This window comes from Taudactylus pleione, unplaced genomic scaffold (assembly GCF_031769625.1).
Source record: "Taudactylus pleione unplaced genomic scaffold, aTauple2 ptg000042l, whole genome shotgun sequence".
Lineage (NCBI taxonomy): Eukaryota > Metazoa > Chordata > Amphibia > Anura > Myobatrachidae > Taudactylus > Taudactylus pleione.
Window position 1 is genome coordinate 3,340,338 of NW_028284444.1, and position 17,251 is coordinate 3,357,588.

Consider the following 17,251-nt stretch of genomic DNA (forward strand, 5'->3'; position numbering starts at 1 on the left):
GCAACATATATGTCACGATGTATAAAGATGCAATAAACCCAGAGACATCCAAATTGGCTCCTTAAGGCTATGCAATAAATCATATGAAGACCAAGCCAGTGTACTTGGAATATTGAATGTGGATACACTCATCTCATTACGTAACTCCAATATGAAATAAGGCCTGTATCAGAAAGACAATATGAAATAAGGCCTGTATCAGAAAGACAATGATGAATCAAACTATGCCAAACACATGAGAAAAGAATAAATGTCCAAGCCACAACAATGGTGGCTGACATTGGTAAATAAAAATAAGGTAGATAATCATAGTTTACCAAGACATTTTAAAAAAATGTCAGCATAGTAGTCCCTCAACTTTAAAATTTATGGGGATAGAGCATATCAAGGTGGATAAAAGAGGTGGAGATCGGGAGAATGTATTGACACAACGGGAAACGTTTTGGATTATCACCTTAAATACTCTGTCCCCTTGTGGTTTAAATGAGGGATTTGAGATCACCCCCTTTTTGAAAAAATAGATTATACAGGTGATTCCCATCCATCCTGTGTCCTTACATTCCTTTTTACCTTTGATGGCTGTTACAGGTTTAGCATTTTTCTAACTTATGTGCATGTGTTTTTTAATTATATTTTTTAAAATGTATTTTTTCTTGCAGGATTGCAACTGATATGCATTTGTATCTGAGGTGTATTAATTTTGTTTTTCACATTTTATGTAATATATTAACACTGTATGCATTATTATTCTGAGATCCAGATGTATAAATGCTTGTTTAATATAGCAGTGTTTTCTTTGAGACATTTTATATTTGTATGTTGCCATTTGAGCAGACTGAAAGTATTAATTGTAACAAGCTACAGCTGTGAATCATTAAGTGTTGTGATGAATTTAGAGATGTGAGAGCATTGATGCTATTTAAAGGATGACTGTAGAAACGCCAGCCAGCCTCCTGATGAAGTCTTATGACGAAACATGTAGTGGCGTGGCTTGGCGTTTTGGATTGTGCAGAGGAACCAGTTCCCAGAGAAGTCCTTGGAGACGTCCAGGTTACAGACCGGGTGACTGCCTCTGCTTATTATTGTGCTGTTTACGCTAGCGGTGGCTCTGACCGCTTGTTCTGGTATGAGCATTGTAATTTTTAAAGATTGCAATAAAATATTGTTATACTTTATAGCACGATGTGGCGCCCCCTTTCTATGTTTTCTTTCTAGTGTTGTTCCCGGCTGGATTCGGGGGTTCTTATATTGGGGAAGACGCTGATCCATTTCATATACAGGATCTCTGCTTCACAATCCCACTTGTGCAATCACTTGTGGGACTCATTCCCTGGATATTGGTATTGTTCCAAACTCTGAATTAAGCGCACTAATTATTTTTGTCTATATATATATATATATATATATATATATATATATATATAGAAACATTTTTGGATACACCTGCTCCAGCGATTTTGCTATATAGATCAGTTTATAGATACATTGATATAATGTGTCTATTGATTTTATATGTTTGATATATTTATGTTATTGTTTATTTGTTTTAAACTTTTGTCTGGTCAGTTGCATTTATATTAGTAAATAGTATTTACAGAACATTTTTTGTGTAGGCAGTGATCTGTTCATATCGATTCTCTTGGAGACTCATTTTTCATTAGTGCAGACATTCATAGTGTATTGTATTCTAGTCACACCTAGCTGTCAGGTGTATTTGTGTGCTGCCTCGGGCACACTGGTTTAATCTGCTGCTCTAACACATGGTCACTTTGGTGATTTCAATTATTATTCAATTTTCTATTTATACATTATTTGGATTTGCTTATATTACTATATCTTATTAGCGCTGTTTTTCTTTCTTTTGTAACTGTAGAAATTCAAGAATTGTTGACAAAATGTTATCCTCTTACAGCAACAGTGATATCTTATGTGAGAAGCTGGACATAACATGAAACATGTCAGTATTCATCTGAATGACGTGCGGAATAATGTTATTTCATGATGAATCCTCAAAAGATATTTCTGTGTGCTCATTATATTTTACCTTCCCACTGGCTTTTTTATTAGGTGCCTGCTTTGTGTCCTCCAAGCAGTGCTGCACATTTCTCATTTATTCACTTAAATTCAGGTGGAGACAAACCAGCCTCTTACGTCAATGGAATTATACGTTTTCTAATGGTTAATATTTTTACAATGTTAATTTGATTTCATTATACCGCAACATTCAGAAATGTCCTTGTGGTACTGAGTCCTTGTGTTAAGATGAAGTGTTAGATGAGACCAAAATGCATACTGTGTCTTTCACTACTATTTATATTGCATGGTCTGCTTCATGTCATTTTAGTTTACATCTCAAACTCTTGTGAACAGTATTATAGTGACATATGAATCATCAAGTAGTCCATTTCCATTCCTTTCCTAACCTTGACATAAAATACAACGCATGTATATCATTGCATCCAAACCTATAATTAAGAAGCATGGCCTTCTATCTATATAATGCTGGGTACACACTGGCCAACATATCAGGCTTCAACTGAAAGGCCGATATATTGTCTGTGCATCGGCCAGTGTGAGTATCAGCTCTATGTCTGTGATTTACGTCGTTCTCAGACATATCGCATCAGCTGTGCTGCCCAACTGATTCCCAATATATCTATCTACAGAGAGGAGAGAGGGAGTGTTGTGTACAATATATATATCAGTAATCCACGGCACATTGTTTAAATAGAAATCACACTCACCATATTAATTAACAATAATAATAATAATAAACATAATAAACAGTGGGGTTTTGGTTCATGTATTGATCACTGCATTTAAGCTTGCAGCCCGCATCACGGGACCCCACTTTACTACAAGTCCCTAATCTATTGATCAGGATTATAACATTGAACTAGCCATCAAATTAGTGTTAAACTCAGGGTATGCTGTTTATTATGTTTATTATTGTTAGTTATTATGGTGAGTGCAGAGCCCCTGGGATTTCTATTTAAACAATGTGGTCAAATACGAATGTTGCACCCCAAAATTAGGAATGGTGAGTGCCGTGGATTAGTGCTTTTTGTTTATTTGATACATTTTTATAATTAATCATTTTGGTATCACATTTTCTCATGCACCCCTTTTAACCTGTATAATCTAACTTGTGTCAGCTGTTTTCCTAGGTGCTTTGCAACAGGTGTGCTTGGTGACTGTCTCACATTTAAAAGCAAAGTTGCTGTGAGCTTTAAACCTTGATAGCATACCCTGAGTTTAACACTAATGTGATGGCTATGTCCATGTTATAATTCTGAGCAATAGAGTAGGGACTTGCAGTAAAGTGGGGTCCCCCACTGTTTATTATATTTATTATTATTGTTAGTTATTATGGTGAGTGCAGAGCCCCTATGATTTCTATATATATCTCCATATCTGCATTGGTCCCTCCATTTATGGCAGCAGCTAAAGCCCTTATAGGTTTCGATGGGGACTGCAAAGCTATCAGAATTACCAAGTTTGGCCACAGCAACTAATGCCATCTGAAAATGTGGTCAGCTGCTGTAGCCTATAGGCTACTTTCAACAAAAAGCAGACCGCGCATGCACAAGAAAGGTCCTGGCTCCTGAAGGAGAAGTGAAATGATCGCAGGTATGGACTCCGTTCGGAGTCCCTGTCCCTGTGAGCGATTAATAGTACATTCGGGCGATCTATAATTTCTTATTGCTGCAGATATCAGCAACAATAAATTATAATATTGGGTCTAAAACCAGATAATTAGTAAATATTCCCTTTTGGTTTTTTTTTGTTTTGCAACCACTATGTATGCCCGGTGAATGCCTCTTTTCTTACCTATATGATGACTCTGCAATGGGGATCCTCTGCAGAAATTGATCCTCCCTGGACAGGCAGTGCCTTGAGGCAGTATTCACTATTCATGTAGGAGATCACAAGTCAGGATGCCACCTGTATGCATAGGAATAAAGCCAATGTCATCATCATTCAACAGAGGTTCAACCAGATAATACATAGTAACAGGACTATTATGGGCAGGACAATATGTGTCCATTCCTGATAAAACAATTTTGTATTAATAAAATATATTTGGTACCATATTTATCAGTAATATGGTTTCTCTAGAATTGGTGTCTTATTGAAGATTACTGTCTCCCAGTCTCTTCTTGTAATCCTACCTGTGTGTCTCCCCCCTTCAGCTGCATCTCCTGTATCCTCAGTGCCATCTCCTGTGAACACAGCTCTATTTCTTGTGTCCCCTGTTCAATTTCCTCTCCCTCAGCACCATCTCCTCTGTGTCTATCTGGTCCCATTCCCCTGTGTCTCCAGTCCTGCCACATCACCAACCCCCATCTTACTGTACCCCACATCACCAGTTCTATCTTGTTGCACCCCCCTGCTACCATGCACCCAGTCTTAAAATACCCATATGACCAGCCCTATTTTACTGTACCCACATCACCATGTACCCAGCCTTGTTGCACCCCATGTTACCCTGCACCCTGCCATACTGCACCCCATGTCACCCTGCACTCAGCTACACATTAAACAATGTCATACTGCCCCCAGCCTACCACACCCCCATGTCACCCTGCACCATGCCTTACTGCCCCTCCATGTCACACTGCGCACTGCCTTACTGCACCCCAAAGCCACCCCACATCCAGTTTAATAAATATTAATAACTAATATGCAAAGAAATATAACTATACTACAGATAGGGTTCCCAGGCCCGACTCCTGGTTCATGTTGAAGAAATGGCTGGTGACAGGGGACAGAATTCCACTCACTGCAGGCAGCATGCTCCTGGTCCCACTGAGGTCATCACAGTGCAGCAGGTTATTTGGGCTGCCATGGATCCCCCTCAGCCCAGCTGGGACTGAAATAATTCAACATTTTCTCCATGTTCCAGGGGTGCAGGAAGGAACAATATTAATAGAATTGCAGCACAAGGGGTGGTGCAGAGGCAGCAGGCACCCTGCAGTCACTCACTTCTCAATCAGCCTTTCCCCATAGCTCCAGGCTGCTGGCACTTGCAAACTCTCATCTCTTCCCAGCAGTGCTGATTTGCAGGAGGCATGGAACAGAAGGAGGGAGTGAGAGGTCAGCTGTGATTAGCTCTCTCCTCCCTCTGGAAAACTTCAGCTTTCTCTCTCATCCTATCCCTCAACCCCAGGGGATGTCACTCTGCAGTTGTGAGCAAATAATTCAGAGCAGAGCTTCAATCTGAAGTGAGTGCTCACACCAGCAAAGCCCCTGGGCCAGAAGGAAGCTGTGTTTCACAGTGGGGGGGTGTAAATAAACTTTAGAAAAAGCATCCATCTGAAGGTTGGCCCCACAGGTGCATCAGCCCACTTCACTGGGAATTTTCCTGATGAAGGCTGCTGCCAATCTATATATATATATATATATATATATATACTGTTTCTGACCAAGGCTATAAAAAGGCCTAGCTGGGTGTGGCTCACAAGTCAGCCGTTGTCTATAGATGCTATATATTACCCTCTGTACCTGACAGGTGAGCGCATTTAACTGCAGTATGTTGGGCATATACTGTATGCTAGTGTAGGACTTGCAGAGAATCGGGGTCCATTAATGATATTTTGATCAAAATATTAACAAAATCCCCATGATTTTATTTGCTAGTTACACAGATTTGCAGTATATTATTGTTAGTGCTGATGGGAGAAGTATTTTCTTGCACCAAGCTGCTGTATAGGAGCTGTCCAGAGTATTGGAACAGTGAGAGCATCTGAAGCTGAGGCTTGGAATAAAGCAAGTGACAGAGAAAACTGTTGTGATGTGCGAGTCACTGACTGCTGCTGTTGCTGGGCTGAGGGATGTGCTCTGATTTGCTCTGAGAGAGTGAGAGCCAATCAGAGATAGCAATGTGCTCTGTTGCTTAGCAGCAGTCTAGAGAAGGGCTTGAATCAGGAATTGAGCAGGGTCACATCTGAGGCAGACAGAGGGTGAGAGACAGATTCCAGCAAACCCATGATATGATTTCCATTCAATGGTAGCAAACATTGGAAAGCCACCATCAAATAGTAAAAATACTACCAACAGGACAAAAATATTGATGTTAGTAACCATCAGATTCCAATGTCCATTCCTATGCTGAACCTGCAGGCAGACTCTGGCCACCACTTCTCCACCGTGAAGTGCTCGCTCCCTCTCAGTGTGATTTTCACACTCAAACACAAGCCCTTGGTGAACAGGAGATGGCTCCAATGGTATGTCGGCAATGCTCTTGGACAGGGGCACCACGATGAGGAAGCTCAACAAGGAAGCTCAGGAAATACAAGGTACATTGTGCAAAAAGGACATTGCTCATTGCCATGTTTGGCAGCTGGACAGGGATGTGGGTCACATCTGCAGAATATTCACAGGTGCCCCAGCCCTGAGGACATGCTGCTGATAATGCTTATGGTAGCTGCAATACAAGTCTATAATCCATGATCTTCTTACCCTTCCCAGCATATGCTGCATTTCCCAGTGGCCAGGCCCCAGCCAGCTGAAGGGCAACAGCAGTGGTGGATGTGGTGACACTGGTGAGATGCAGGGGACAGGAGTGAGAGGAAGGGGGTTGTGGTGAGATGCAGGGGATTGTAGTGACATGGCATGGGTTGTTATGAGATGCAGGGGGCTTTGCTGAGATGAACTTGACCCTGTATGAAGTGGGTCACGGTCTTGCTACTCTCCGTTACTGAATCATAGATCATGTTCTGGAACCCCCTAGAGGAAGGGACCATTCATTGATGCTTTTGCAAGCAAAATGCAGATGGATACATAGATTGAGACTCTGGCCTCAAAAGGCCTGAACGAAACCCTGGGACTTTCTTGTTGTTTATAGTATTTTTTGTAATATCTTGGTCCATATTATTTTTTTCCTTTCATTGATGTGTTTTTCATTTGTCCTATTTCTTGTGGTCTTTTATGTATCTCTATACTTTTATTTATTCTTTTCTTCTTCATTTTTTATTTTCAATTGTATTGTCTGTTTTTCATATTTGTTTATATTCTATTTCTCTTCCTTTTTGCTCTGACTAATATTGGCTATATATTATTTGGGGCTTATGTTTTGGTATTGTTTTGCCTTGTTCGGGATATTCAATAGTCCTATTCATTAATCATGTTGTTGTACTGTTCATTCTTATGCCGATATGGATCATAAATGCTTTAGTCATGACTACTGTATATGAGTTGTACACCATTAGTGTGTTGCATTAGTATTTGATTGTGCAATCATTGTTTATGGGTTATGCGGCTATATCTGACCACCTTTTTACATATGTGAGTATAGATAATTTGTTTCTTTACAAGTGTGCTGATTTTAAATTTGTTGTGGAAACATTTTCATGTGCAGGTAAGCATATGTTATATGCTTACTCAGCTGTCTCTTTGTTTTAAGTGTATTGTAGCATTTATCTCCATGGCAGCTGTCCTATATTCTCCCAATGTATGTTTATATCCCAGTGTATGTGAAGAGTGATGCCTTATTGGTGGTATATATATATATATATATATATATATATATAATGTGTTTCCATGCCCTTTCAGACAACTACTATATTCAGTATGATCTGTGCGTGGCCTGGCTGACAATGTGTACAGACTCTGGCATCCTCCTCGTTGGTGTGGACCTCCGGCGCTTTGCTGATGGCGGCGTGTGAGCGGGTTCACATTGCGGTGTGGAAACCCAGGAGACCAGCGGCCGTGATGGAGCATTGCCAGTTGGGAGCAGTAAATGTCATGTGGTATCCAGCCCACAGTGTTTATTGAATTGGTATGAGTCCATTATCTTGTTTCATGGAGAAATGTTTATTTATGTCTCTTATATATATCACTAATTCATGAACGATAGAGCACCCCCTTTCTTCTTCTTTTTTACATATATATATATACACAAAAACTATTGAAACAATTGCCATCAATTCTACTGTTAGAAATTTTCCATTTCCTTCAGTTATTGAAACTGTCAAAGTGATTCTAAATTACGGAAAACAAATAACTTTGTCTGTGAAGTAGGTATAATATTTTAGCTCAGATCAAATATAAAAGACTAAGGCCCTCATTCAGAGCCGTACGCTCTGAGCAGAGCGCACGCTCTGAATGAGGGCCGCCCTCCATAAAAATGGAGCGTCCTCCTGGACGCTCATATAGCTGTGGGTCACCACCCACAGCCTATACGAGCGTGCAGTTTGATGGCCGCGATGGTCGTGACCATCGCGACCATCGAAACTGTGAGCCAGAGCCTGCGGTTGAGGTTTACAACCGCAAAGCCCAGGAGTGATTTTGGCTCTATCAGAGCCAAAATCACTCCCACTGACATCACTAGTGATGTCAGTGGGCCGGCTTCTGACGGGAGGCGTTCCCGTGGGAACGCCCCCGTCAGGGAGGCATGCCCCTGGCACGCCCACCAAAGGGGGCATGCTGTCAATCAACATCGACAGCACGCCCCCTTTGATCAGACACAACGAGCGAAGGAAAGTCCTTCGCTCGTCGCGTCTGGCGCATGCGCACGATGAAGCTCCCGCCATCGTGCGCATGCGCAGAGCACAACATCGACCCACTTGTGAGCGTACAGCCGCTTGCGAGTGGGTCTGAATCAGGCCCTAAATGACCACCCATTTGTCAAGCACACATCTTACTTAAGTCTCCACTCTACAGTCTGGTTTTGAAGGTTGCAATTCATTGCTCTTTGCCAATGAGAAAAAAGGAACTTGTTTCAAAAAGTTAAGAACCTGGGAGGAGTGCTCTATCCATGGTATGCAGTCTGCAAATAGAAAAGTGATCACAAGACTCTTTACTTCAATGATTTGTTAAATGTGCTTGTCAGATATATTTTTTGAAAGTTATGTAGTTTTAACAGTTCATGAATACTTGGTAACAGTACAGTACAAGCATATCACCCACTATCAAGAATGCAGAAAAATCCTTAAAATACAGACAAGCCTGCTCCAGATAAATCACCAACAATATAGTCTTAATAACATCTGCTCATTCTCTTGCTATAGAACCAAAACCATAATCAGCACTTAAACCAATGTATTTTGTACAGTATCATTTATAAGATGGTGAATGGCAATGTAAAGTTATAAAAATATAATTCTGAATACTTTATAAACTAATTGTCACTGTTATTGTGATAAATGTATTGTAGTTTTTGTTCATTACTATTGTGAAATTTTTTATAACTGATATCGCTAGTTGTTTTACTATTCACAATTAGGTACTCAACTTTACATGTTTCAATACAAATATGTAATATGGCATTTCGTCTTGTCATTTAACCCCTTGTCTGGCACTAATGCATTAGATGTGACTGACACTTGGAGTGCTTTACTTGACCAGGTCACATCTCATGCGTTAGTTCTACTTCTCCAAATCCCCCATCTGTAATGAAGTAAATCCTCCTCATGTTCAGGTCCCCTTGGAGTGATGCAACATTTTGTGACTGCCAACATCACTCCAAAAATCACGCCCCAGAATGCTATGTAAATGGCACATGTGCCGATACTAAAAGTGTGAGGAGTGGATCATATTTCCTCTCTGAACACAAGTATGCTGATCTCTGTGTGTGCAGAGATCAGCTGCAGCAGGGGGTACTGATGATCAGTCTTTCCTGCCCCATGCTCCACTGTGCTCTGCAATTAGACAAGGGTGCAGGGCTATCCCATGGGAGAGTGGAAGGGGGTAATGGGTGGGACATCTTTGGCACTGGAGGATGGGGGCAATTATGCCCCAATAAAACTTTTTTTGGCTTGGGGGGAGGATATATTAAAAAATAATAGAGTTAATGCATAGTGACATATGGGGCGGGGGTGCCCTAAACAGTGTGGGCCAATTGTCACAGGGGGTAAAGGTGAGGGCTCTGCCATGGGAGTCTATTACCACTAGAGGGGAGGTGGGTGATAATACTGGGATCTTTTTCCACTGGGGTTTATTTCTGATTTTATAATGGGGGTCTATGGACACCGTGGGTTGCAAACCACCACCTACTGTAGGTATGTTTTTTTTATTAAAATATTTATATATTTTTAAAAAAATGCATTTAAAACTTTATTAATGAAAAAAATTCAATTTATGAGCAGTTTTTGGTCAAACAAAATCATCAGTTAAGTGGTTAATATGTAAAATCAACCATCATAAAACATAAATAATATTTACAAAGCTAAAATCTATTTATACTTATTATAACTTCATAGTTTTGTTTCTCATAGAAAGACTCATAAAACTTGGATTAATATTTTATCTCTTAATCCCCAAATAATAATTATATACTTTCAAGTATTAACTATTGAAAAGACCCAATATACAGAAATAAACAGATATACTATTTTATTTATAACAAAATATTTAACATTCAATAAAAAGTTCTTTTTTTAATAAATAATCTATTACGTTTTATATACCCCTGGAAAGATATTTAACATCCTACTGTATAACCACTTTGTCTATAGCAGCTAGTAAAAGCACAAATCACTATGCAGTTACAGGTAAAAATTAAACCTGACAGGTGAGTTTTAATTTTAAGTTATGTATGCAACTTTTTTGAAGTTTCAGAAAGTTAGTGGGCCCAGGAGAACTAATTGGCAATTTTAATTTGGGTTCTTTTAATGAGGATTAACTGGAATGTGGTGTCTGAGATCTGCAACTTTCTGGGTTTCTTCCTGTACAACCTGTAAGAGTACTTTTAATTAATTGTCCAGGATATCTGCAGGAGAAAGTGATCATGCCTTTTTATAGGGCCTGGTCCATGTAATTTTCTGGCTGGTTGTAATGTTTTGGTCAATACATGTAGTGTTACTGAACATCCCATAACTGCTTTATGAGATACTGTATGCTTGCTGGATGCTGGAATATAAGGAGTATATCACAGGTCTTTTCATCAGAGGGTGACTTACCAAATTGCTATTCCACAATTTTTCAGTCAAATTAAAAAAAATATATAGATATTCACTTGGCATAGTAGATTGTAAACAGCAATAAAATTTGTATTTTAAATTAACTTTACTGACATGAAATACTCAATGTATATACAGATGTGTCATTATTCATTAGAGCTGTGCAGTTTAGTTCTCTAGAAAGCCAAATCCACCTGAATTTCATGAATCCGGACAGATCCGAGTCGCAGTTCTGATATCCTGAGGATTTCCAGACAGATCCAAGTTCAGTTCTGATCTTCCAGTGGTTCAGAACATGGATTTTGGGTTTTGGATTGCAAAACTTACTTGATTTTAGCTGTTTCTGAAAACTTCAATAATTAACAAAAAAGATCTAAACATATCAAAAAGCAAAACATTTGAGTGTGGTTTTGCAAAACCAAAACATGAAGATGAATATAGATCCAAAACCAAAAGATGTGTGTCAGCTCACTATTATTCTTATTATTCTTATTATTATTATTCTCTATTATTCATAATGCATTAATACAGTAAACTATATGGTAAGTTACATGGTACAACTTAGATGCCATGCCACTGCAGCTACAGTACATACAAACCGCAGTATAGTGTACTGAGGGCTTAAAATTTGTATTTAAATCACAATTGTGGCAGTGTAAATTTGCTCTATGTGGCCCTGGTCTCTTGCATTTTTCTCAGATTAGCTCCATGTTGCTCTGCTGTAGCACACTAATATACTATCGATGTATAGCATATCCATACTTTGTGCTTTTGTCACATTAAAATGTGCGAAAAAGATGCAAGCTCAGTAAAATACTGAGCAATGGAACAAACAGTGTAATTTGAGGCTAGGTGAATAAGGACACATCTTTAGATAAGAATAATTTCTGGACACTATTCATATAAGGTCATTCCAAATGTATCTGAAGTGAGGGGGGGAGTAACCAGCTTTCTATTGGATGCACTAGAGCATTATAAGCAAAATATAAATATCTAATAATTATTATGCATGTGGCACACAAATGATTACTGATATAATGCATTGTGTATACCATGGAGATAAAAATGAGAGAGTAGTGTAAGTGTTCATAAGGAAAAAGTATAAATGGGTAGGTAACCATCCTACTTACAGTATCAGGTAACATGAGAATAAGTATGGTTGATGGCTGTACCAAAATACACTAACCCATACTGCTTCCTGTCACTGTCAGTTGGTGGAGCTCATAGATAGAATGAGGATAACAACCATGTTTGCTGATGAAGACTATAAAAAGGTCTGCCATCAACAACAGGATTAAAGAGTTTAATACAAGGATAATCCAAACTTTATTTTATCATTATTTATTGAATGTTATGTGATTATTTGTGTCATTTGTGTGTATGTATACATTGTCTGTGTTTATTTCACCAATGAATTATTCATATATATATATATATATATATATTTAAATAATAATTTTAAGTATACAGATTGTCTTATTGTGTATGATTTATTTAAAATTAAGTTTTAACTTCTACCAATAGTGCATCCATTAAAATGCTGGTCCTCACTTTTGTTCATAACACTTGTACCTTTAATTACTTAATACAAATATTTTTTTTATTCATTGGCTATATAAGTAGAGGTGTTTTGCTGGAATGTTTTCTTCTCTCTCTGTCTTTCAATTCCAAATGTACACTAGATTTATAGTTAAAAAATGCAGATTTAATATTTAAATAAGGTTATTGATTGAACTTCTGTCTCTTGAGGTGCTTGAATACACTAGATCTAGTCAGTATATTGAACGAAGATGGTCTCCTCCCCACACAACTAATATATTTTGATCTAGGCTAGATCTTGTTAGAAATTACTGGGGTTTGGAAAAGAGTTGGGTTTACTTTTTCCCAATTTAAATTGTATTTTTAATTATGTGGGCTGTTATCCACCTTGTGACCAAAACTTACTTGCATTCAGCAGACCAAGGGATCTCAGTAGAATGGAAACCAGAATTATGGGTACCAATAACTGAAAGTTGGGTTTAGTTGAATTCCAGATGAACATACTGTATACCAATTGATGCAGTGTATCATGTGCTTTACTACTAGTTAAAATACTGTTGTTAAAAATCCCTAAAAACATAGAAATACATATTAAAACATCTATTATAAATTTGTATTTTATGTATGTGTGTGTGTGTGTGTGTGTGTGTGTGTATATATATATATATATATATTGTTATATGTCCAAGGAACTATTGAAATTCAAATTGAAAACATTTATAGAATACCCACTTAATTTCAGCTTTTCCTAATCCGCTCTCAATATTATTATTCCTCCAGTGGTGTTGTATTCTTTGCATTTTCTAGAAGTTCTTGATATTAATTTCTAAAATGGGCCAGAAAAGAGTTTGTCTCCAGTCCCTTGCATATATTTACTAATAGCCATTGTTTCATGGTCTTGAAGCCTTCCCTATATCAAATATGCCACAGTTGCATTCTATGAATTAAAGTTTGACAAGTTATGAAATCATTAATGCTTTAATTTTTTTCAGAACCTTTAATCCTGTAAAATTGTTTTTACTGGGTTTAAGCATTTTAACATGTGGCAGCATCTTTATTGATGTCATATTTGGGTTTAAAAAATATTTTTGATTTTTGGTGTCAAGATCAGTTTGCTTTCAAGGTTAGGACACAAAAAATAAAAGCAATATGCCCCCACTCAGTTTCCCTATTTTGTATGGTATGAGCTGTGGCAATAAAAAGTCTCCCATTTTGAGACTTGGGGCTTTGCAGTCAATAAAATTGGGTCTAGATGGTGTTTTTTTTTACAATGCTATCTTTCAAAAAATTACCCCAAAGTTTATGGAATACATTTTCAATTGGTTTTTGTTAGAAATTATATTGACTAATAAAATGACCATTTGAAAAAAATAGATATTTTGTATGTCTTGCAGTACTATACTTTTTATCTGCCTCTATAAATAATTAATGTTTGTAACCTTTCCGTATAAATGTCTATTTTAACTTCTTTGACTTAGTCATTCAAAACTCTTTTGTGTAAATTTCCATTTTATTAATTTCAGATGACTAAGTAGCATATTATCCAACCAGTGATTATGGTGTTCACTCATTGCATCTATACAGTTTACCCATTTGAGTCAGTGGGTTTTCTATAATTTGTGGTTTTAACACACAATTAATCTTTATAGATTACCAAATTTAGAAAAGCAATTGTGAATTGGTTTGAGTTAAATACCAAGTTAATGTCATACAAATTAAAATTTAATGTTGGATAAAAATCCTGCAGACTATTTATATATACGTTCCAACTAAAGAAAATGTAAACTAAAAACCTATACCAGGTGATCTGGTTCACCCCATGAAACTTGCTATAGCAAATGGCTTTGTGCCCCCAATAAACCATAAACAAATTGGCATAGTTGAAGGCAAAACTTGTCCCCATTACAGTCCTTATATTTTGTACATAACATTCTCCATCAAAATTAAAATATTTGTTTTTTTATTAAAAAGACTACCCTCCTTAATAATTCTTTGAAATTCTCCAACAAAATTTACATCTAGAAAAACACTTATACTTTATGGATGTAATCTAAAATTGTGTACAAGGAGCAAACATCTGCTTTTACCTATCAATAGTCATCCTCCTAGTCAATATGTTGTCATTCCATCCCCTTTGTGTAAGCTTTTTATTTTACAACCATACTGTTGGTTGGAAATATAAATCTATCATGGCTGTTGGATTATTACTAACAATAATGGTGGCAGCAATGATCAATCTGTCAGGGGGATTAGTTAGATACTTATGAATTTTGGGTAAAATAAATTACAAGTAAGGTGAGTTTTTAATTATCCAAGAATTGTGATTATTCTTTACTCAGAATCCCATTACTTTTATAGTTTAGAAACTTATTTTGTTCTTCAAGAGAGATTCATCTTTAGTAACTTATGTTTCCCCCTCATTGATTTGACTAATATATTTTGAATAATGTCAAAGTTGACCTAATCCATTAAAAGCACCACTCCTTTTAATAAATTCTTCTCTATCTGCATGGGAAAAGCATATTTGCCAACATTTTAACAAAGGGACATAATTTTATAACTTTTTTCTTGCTTAAATTTTTACTTTTATATAGAACAAAAATGAGCTTTTTAATAAATCATTTCTTTCCACAAATGCCTCAATTGTATTAATACTAATAGATGGGGCAAAGTTTAGCCCTTATGTAAAACTGTTTTTTTCTATGGTTAAATTTCAGGAGTTATCATTTAGACTTTCTTCCATTTTATCATTTAACTCAGGTGTCATTTTTATTTTTTACCGCTATTTTTATTTTAATTTCATATTTTTGGCAGATTTTTTTTGCTCTCTAGGTGATAATCATTTCTCAGGCATTGGTAATCCAGATTCCTCTGCCATAATTGGGGAAAATCTATTAGAAAGTGGACTCTGAAAGGGATAATTTAGTTTTGGCAATCTTCATATCCTTGTATTTTGATTACTTTGTCTCATGTAATTACTTTCCTCCCTTAGTTTATATCTCCATAATTCTCTCCTATTTGTAAACCATTCCTCCTTAGAATTAGAATAATTATTATTTTGATTTTCCCTTTTACAGGTGTAGTCATTTTCTTTCTTTTGAATCTCTCACTAGATTCCTTTTATTATATTTGGAATTCAAAATATTTTCCACAATTCTGGGATAAATAACAATTTCCATCTTTTGGGATAGTGTTTTTCTGAGAAATTTTATATTTCCTTTTTTATATATATATATATATATATATATATATATATATATATATATATATATAGTTACCTTTTAGTTTAGGACCCACTTGTCATTAGCTGATTTAAAAATAACTTTTAAAAAGTAGTATGCTTTTTATCTTACATTTTATATTTGTTAAACAGGGAGCACTCTATGTAAAGGGTTGTCAATAAAAAAAGAGATTGCAACAGGCTAAGAGCTGAGTGTAGTTTGACAATTATATTTGCCCAAATGAAACTACATATCAACTAGAGTAGTTCTCTAGATGTTGTTCCCTAAATACATTAAATGAAAGTACATGCTTGTAATGGCATCTTTTCTAGTACATGATCATTACAGATAAATTGGGGCCATATGTGAGAGGCTTTTGTATACAGTATATGACCACAGATTATGTCAAATTAACAACCCCATTCTGCATATCTCATAAATGTATGGAGGAGAACATTATCAATTGGCAACACAATTGTGTCTTGCTGCTTTGTTGCATACAGTATGCAATACTGTAGTGTTATGTAACAAAGTGAATGCAGCTGTACAGTCTCTAACAATATGAGTCATAACTTTTTATTTTTGTGTCTTTGATTCCTTCACAGGTCACTGGACATTAATCATTTTTAATTAAGCCTGGACTAACTTTATTGGATTTAAGAATATGGGAGTTTTGGGAGAATGTACTAACTCTGAACCAATGCAATAATTACATTGACCCTTTTGATAAAACCTTGCCAGTTAAGGTCAAAAGGAAAAGACAAGCCAATGTTATGTAACCAACTACATATTTTATAATCAGTATTTCAAAAATATACAGCAAATTGTTTTTCTTTATTATGCTATTTATTTATTCATAAATAATAAACAATTCCTCTGTTCAACAATGTATGGACAGAATTTTGTTACAGGCAAAGCCAGTTGAATACACTACAAGAAACATAAACAAGTCAGCATAAATATTTTTGGCAACCAGGTTAATTGAGGTCTATTGAGTGTTTACACAACTTGACACACAAAGTACATTTCAGGTTTAATGTAAACAAGAAAAACTAAGTTCTTGATGAGTGGGGAGTGCTTTATTGATGGTGGAGGGGGGAGCTGAATGCCAGGCATCCAGGCAAAGAAATAAATTGAAAGAATTTTAAATATTACTAAAATACTGTACTCATATAAAGTGTCTTGCAAAAGCATTCCACATACTATAAAGTTAATAGATTTGTCTATTTTACAAATGATACTTACAAAGAATGTTCCAGACAGTATTTTTATTGCAAACCAGTAAGTTAGTAAATAACATTTTCAATCTCATAATTAATGATTTACCAGCAGATTTTTTTTAAATTAAAAACTGAAATGTTTTTCTTGCATAAGTATTCAACCCCTAAAAGCTCCAGGTGTAACTTTACACAGATGAAATATATTGCCTTAAGAATTGGTCTTCAAATAGCCGTTACCTGTGAATCATTAAAATGCTGTAGGTCAGATTTTATGGATAAAATAGCCTCATTCATATAACATTACTTAAATATGACTTTAAAGAATAGTTGTGAAAGTAAAGACCAAAGTGAAAGTTGTAGACATGCACAA

General features: G+C 36.5%; 1 long non-coding RNA gene across 1 annotated transcript; it reads left to right on the plus strand.

The window, feature by feature from the left end:
- The first annotated feature begins 811 nt into the window (after positions 1-811).
- On the plus strand, positions 812-16,457 carry LOC148537923 (uncharacterized). The gene is made up of 3 exons (XR_015873016.1): positions 812-1,124; positions 7,555-7,780; positions 16,267-16,457. It is a non-coding gene; the product is annotated as an uncharacterized LOC148537923 (long non-coding RNA).
- Positions 16,458-17,251: the final 794 nt, after the last annotated feature.